Here is a 6,029-nt window from a genome sequence, read left to right as displayed (position 1 = left end):
GAATTCCTTCAAAATTTGCAAGGATTTTAAATTCCTTTAGGTAGTGTTCGTTTCATGGAATGGAATGGAATGGAATTATGAAGTTTTTCTTTGTAAAATCGATCTTGGTTGGGGGAGGGAGGAATTTGAAATCCCATGAATTTCTTTAATCAATGAAATTTGTGACTATTTCAACATTCCTTAGAAATCCTTCACTCTAATGAAGGAATGGAATGGAATGTTGAAATAGTCACAAATTTCATTGATTAAAGAAATTCATAGGATTTCAAATTCCTCCCTCCCCCAACCAAGATCAATTTTACAAAGAAAAACTTCCTAATTCCATTCCATTCCATTCCATTCCATGAAACGAACGCTACCTTAGTTTAAGGAATTTGAAGGAATTCATTTCCAATTCCAATTCCTTTGCTAACCGAACACGATCAAAATGGATTGAGATTCCAATTCCTTCCTTTGTTGAAACGAACAACATAAAGAATGGAATCTAAGTTCCAATTCCATTTGGATTCCATTCTGTGAAATGAAAACTACATAAGATTTGAAAAGAAGAACTGTTGTTCACTTGTTTGTGGTTAGTTGAAAAAACAAAGTTGCCTTGGGTTCAGCTGTGTGCCCATTGTGGGTGAATTCAGAGAAAGGTGGATCAAGAGGACATGAACATCAATGAATTTGATGACTACATCCAGAGGATGAAAGAACCATGGTATGTATACCTCTCGTTGCGGTACGTATCCTAAAGAGGGTGCGCAAACCCTACTTGGATACGTGGATCTCATGAATAGGGTGCGCAAACCCTACATGGATACGTGGATCTCATGAATAACTGGACATCACATGATTATATAGAAAACTTCACCTAGTTGTGTGATTATTAAACTAAAACACCAAATTTCTGAAATGGCATTGTAAGCGCAACCAAGAATTCTTATCCGATTTCGTAAGATGTGACAGAGTGTGGCTTATCATACCTAATGGCACATCCATGTACTAAAACATCACATAGCCATGTCCTGATTTAAATTTTTATACACCCACGTATAGAATTTTAGTTAACTTTGATGCTTGTACTGAGTTGTACATTGATTTGTTTCTTGGTTTAGGAAATAAGTAGGGAATTATAGTTCAAGGACTAAAGCTATGGAAACTAAAAGTTGGTTATAAGTTATTGGATAATGCTCGTAGCTAAATGGCTGAATTTGGGACTTAAGCCCTATCACAATTACTTTGATATTTTGATTTTTATGATTGACTCATGTTAGAGCATTCACATCCATTCCATTATATTATGTGTGTGGAGTTTTTATAATGTAAAAAGTATAAAAAGTGGTTGTGAGTGGAGGAGAGAGAAAATGTTACTGTTCATCTGTATATTTGGGGGGACACTGTTCACGCCCTATCTATACTACTTTAATAAGGATATAGGAAGGACAGAATGGTAATTGAACAATGTGTTGAAAACACCCTCAATGCACAATGTACAACACTTGAAGCACCAAGAAACACAACATAATTTACCCTTCAACTGATTCATCTTCAGCCATCCATTCCTTTCACCTTTTCACACGGATTGTGATCTGAACGGTTGATATTCAGCTCACACGGATCAAGGGTTTTACTTTCATTTGATTTACTCTCACAAAACTTCATCAACCCTTTCTCTCTCTCTCTCTCTGGCGACTCATGAACATATCTGTAAGGATTTCACCAGATCTAGGGTTTTACTTTCATTCGAATTCAAATCCATGACCCCAACCTGTGACGGTGTGGTGTGCAGTGTTAAAATCCGCTGATTAGGGTTCGCGGGTAATCAGCCGACATCGGTGCTTTTTGACGGAAGGGGTGCCGTACAACAACATCCAATTTCAAGAGAGAACTCGAAAGGGGCAACTTTTCGATGTGGGTTGGGTTTTCTTGAAGCATTGTTGAGATTTCAAGATTCTTGAAGAACTCAAAAGGGGCAACTTTTCGATGTGGGTTTGATCTGTTTCAAAATAATAAGTGAAAAAGTGTACATCTTGAAGAGTTTAGATGGGTGTAATTAGTACTTTGTTGGGGTTTGCTGGGTTTGGAATTGGGGTTTCTGCTGGCCTTGTGATTGGTATCTGTCATCTACTTCCAACCTACAGATGTCAATGTCTCTTTCTTTTTCTATGTTTATGTGTGTTGATTTATCATTTGTGGGTCTTGTTTTGCTTTGATCTTGTTTATGTGTTGTTAATTTGGTGTGGTTCTTGATTTTGAGTTGACCGATTGAAATATCTTTGATTTTGAATGAGTTTTTTTTTTTTTTTTTTCTTGTGACATAGTGGTTAAATAAATACTGGATCAATGACAATAGATAATGTGCACCAGTTCTTGTGGATTAAAGTTGTGGATTAAAGTTAACTTTCAAGTATCTTTATTGATTTAGCTTAAAGGGGTGGTGACTAAATAACTTGTTATTCTAAAAAAAATCTTTATTTTTATTATTTTGTGGGTCTGATATGTCTATGTTTTAAATATGAAACAACTGAATTTATGTATGGGAGATGGGTATTGTTGATTGTTAAACCAGCTGATTTTGTGGGTTTTTTTTTTGTAGTCTATGGGTTTTAAAACTTTTGATCAAGCTACTCCTACATAAGAGTTATCAGCCTACGATCTACACAGAACCGAGTGGCGGTTTAAGCATATCTTCAGAGGTCAACTGCGAAGGCATCTGCTTACAATAGGCTGGAGTACTTTCAATACTAACAAGCGATTAGTGGCTGGCGACTCATTCGTATTCCTTAGGTACCAGTTTTAGTTCAATCGATTCTATTGCGATCTGGATTTTTGTAAAGTTCAATACACTTTTACTAAAATATCTTTGTTTATAGAGGGGGAAACGGTGAATTACGTGTTGGAGTTAGACGTCAAAGCATGCACTTGGGTGTTCTTGCAACTGCATCACATGCGGTTTCAACTCAAACGCGGATTACTACAAACCAAGGTATGATACCCAAACTAATTGAAAGAAAGTGAATCTTTGTCTGTTTTTCTTATAATATATGGTAAATGATGAATATATTTTTTTCAGGACAAGTCAGTTCATCATAGGATTAAACAAGTATATAGAAGACGTAAACAATTGTATTACTCTTGGCATGAGATTTAAAATGGGGTTTGAGGGTGAGGGCTCTCCTGAAAGAAGGTAAATGATTTGTTTTTTTAAATATTTATTTTAGGTATTTATGTATCTATATTTGGATGCTTATTTATTTGATTTTAACTTTTATTAGGTTTACCGGTACAATAATTGGAATCGAAGACATATCTCCTCAGTGGGAGGATTCCAAGTGGTGTTCATTAAAGGTTAGTAATAATAGAAGCTTGATTCCTTTTAGAATTTAGATATGTTATTTTGGCGATAAATTAAAAAACGTGAGACCTTTTCTTTAGGTTTATTGGGATGAACCTGCTTCGATTACGAGACCGGAACGCATTTCAAATTTGCAGATCCGTGTTGTTCAAGTTTTCTTTGTGGTTGATAAATATTGATTTTTACTTTATTTTGTATGTTATTTGTTGGTTTTGTTTCGTTGGAAGCATCTATGAATCAGGAATTAAATTAAAGGATTCCTCACTTTAACGTAAAATCAAAGATTCTTTGTCGTGTTGTTCATACTCAGCTATTGGTATATAATTTTTTTGTTTTTAGAACATTTGTTTCTAGATATTGATTTATATGATATGAAATTTATTAACTTTTTCTTGCTTTTGTAGGCTGAACAAGACACGGGTGAAGTTTATGCTTAAATTAAAGGATTCCTCACTTTAACGGGTGAAGTTTATGCTCAAATCACTTTACTTCCAGAGGCAAATTTATTAACTTTTTCTTGCTTTTGTAGGCTGAATAAGAAGCACCACGAGTATGGTGAGTGGGTCAACTTGGTTAACTGGGTCAGACACGGTATTGTCAAACCATCAAACGTTTTGGGTATTTTTTCATTTGAATATACTATTATACCATAAGTTCATGAAACCCATATAATATATATGTACGATATCATGGATTCATGGGCCACCACAAGTAATATTCGCATACTTAAAATACCAATGGTCACTTGGGGAGGACCATAAGCCCAAGGAAGCTTTTGTTTATTTTTAAAAAAATATTTAATAGAATTCTATAGTTATTATTAAAGTTATAGAATTCAACGAATGTCATTTTTTTGCATGCTTAAAAATTGCAGATAAGAGCCAGGGGCATTTAGAACACCGAGTTCATGCTGCCATTAACAAATTTGCAGACCTTGGGTTAAGATTACTTTTTATTTATTATTATGTTCAGGTTTTGATTGTTGGTTGTGTTTTTTTAAATGGGAAGTTCTAGAGGGAAGGATAAAAAGAGAGTCCAGCAGGATCATGGCAGTTTATCGGGCTAATGCGGCTCTTTGATCCACCACGTCATGTTAGTGTCAGGACGATACATAAGGCTTTGAATCTTGTAGTAAACATTAAAATGATTACAGGTGCATTACGATTTTAAGTTTCGATTGACTTTTTAAAGTCAAACATATTACTTTGAATAAATATTTTTCCTTTGAATTTTTGAGAATAATGTGACAATAACAAGTGTACAGACATAAAATGTCAATATTCACCAACTAGAAACGTTTTAGTGTTAATTGCTAAAAAATCCATTTCGTTATCGGTTTTAAATGATACTAGGTTTGACCTCAAAAGCAATTTTTGTAAGAGAGCTAGCAATGGTCCTTTCAGTAGTTCCATTGACATTGTTTAAGTCCGTACCCATTTATAGGCCGGTTTGGGTTTTTAAATCTCAAACGGGTCAAATAGAAGGCAACTAGAAGCAAAACGGGTCAAATTTGCCCAAAACAAAATTTTATGTGTACACCTTCCTAATTGTTATTATTTATAACAATATAGTTTTGTAATTATAGTTGGCACATTAGCTGTCTATAAAAGATGTAAAATAAGTGCTTCGGGTCGACTTGATCGTTTTTAACCTGCATTAAAAGTTACTTTGGAATAGGAAATCAACTGCCAATCCAGAAAGAAGCCATGTAGCCTTCTTCAGCTTTGCTTGGTCAAGATAAAGACGATTCAATTGTCGCTTTACTCATCGATGAAGTCGCAGAAAAAACCTATGATTTTGTGGTTGTTTTCCCAGGTACGTTTTTCCGCATTTCAACTAATCAGGTCTAAAACGACACGGGTCACGTTGGCATTTATTTATTTAGTTGATTCTTTTTCCTCTCGGAACACGCACTACTTATAGTATTTTACTATCACCGGCATGCAAAGGAAATGTTTTCCTAGGTATGCCCTTCCCCATTTCAATTGATATTCTGGTCTAAATATTGTGTTTTTAAACTATATCCACATTCTGACTTCTCTCTACAGTCTATCAGAGGACCTAGAGGGGCCATATTATTCTTCAAAAAAGATCATGTTTTGGGAATTGAATTAGAATCTACCATTAACAATGTTTTTTTCCCAGTTTGCAGGTTAGTTCTTAATCACTACTGTGTAATCATGGCTAGGGGCAAGGTGGTCTTTTTCTAGCCTTACCTGTATTTTTTGTTATTAAAACAAATGACCTTAAAAAGGTAGTCTTGTAGTTTGCTTGAATTAGACTCGATCTTGAGAATTCAAAGCTAACTAGAACCAGGTTTATTTCCATCTTATTTGGTTAGCATCACAAGAAGCAACCGTTAGAATTTTCTACTGGTTCAGTGGTTTATCATGGTGCTCTTGCAGATTGTTTCTAATTGTGGAGCTCTTGTTAAATGATTGTTGGAGCTAGAATACACATTGGCCTTCTTGAAAGTGATAGATTGGAGAACAAGCTTGAAACAAAGAGCTGGCTTTCTACATTTATTTTATAGAGTTGTAATGACTTGGGAGATAAACTAAAAACTGAAATGATGTTATAGCGGGTATACTTTTCAACATATTTATATAAAAGTATACATATGTTGGTGTTATGGTGGGTATACTTTTTTTTTTTTGAGAAATACATACAAGTGTGGCCATTATGAATT

General features: G+C 34.7%; 1 long non-coding RNA gene across 24 annotated transcripts; it reads left to right on the top strand.

Annotated features, from left to right (window-relative positions):
• Positions 1–1,618: 1,618 nt before the first annotated feature.
• On the top strand, positions 1,619–6,029 carry LOC110872081. 24 transcript variants are annotated; one of them, XR_004871848.1, is made up of 9 exons: positions 1,620–2,098; positions 2,582–2,772; positions 2,859–2,971; positions 3,059–3,172; positions 3,261–3,333; positions 3,421–3,656; positions 3,745–3,802; positions 3,870–3,895; positions 4,215–6,029. It is a non-coding gene; the product is annotated as an uncharacterized LOC110872081 (long non-coding RNA). The 24 variants fall into 24 exon arrangements; XR_004871850.1 differs by having other exon boundaries at positions 3,870–3,931; positions 4,349–6,029; XR_004871843.1 differs by having other exon boundaries at positions 3,870–3,931.

The sequence above is a fragment of the Helianthus annuus genome, chromosome 11, assembly GCF_002127325.2.
Source record: "Helianthus annuus cultivar XRQ/B chromosome 11, HanXRQr2.0-SUNRISE, whole genome shotgun sequence".
In the NCBI taxonomy this organism is placed as follows: Eukaryota; Viridiplantae; Streptophyta; class Magnoliopsida; order Asterales; family Asteraceae; genus Helianthus; species Helianthus annuus.
Note: the sequence above shows the minus strand (reverse complement) of the source record. Positions and strands in the feature narration are given on the sequence as shown.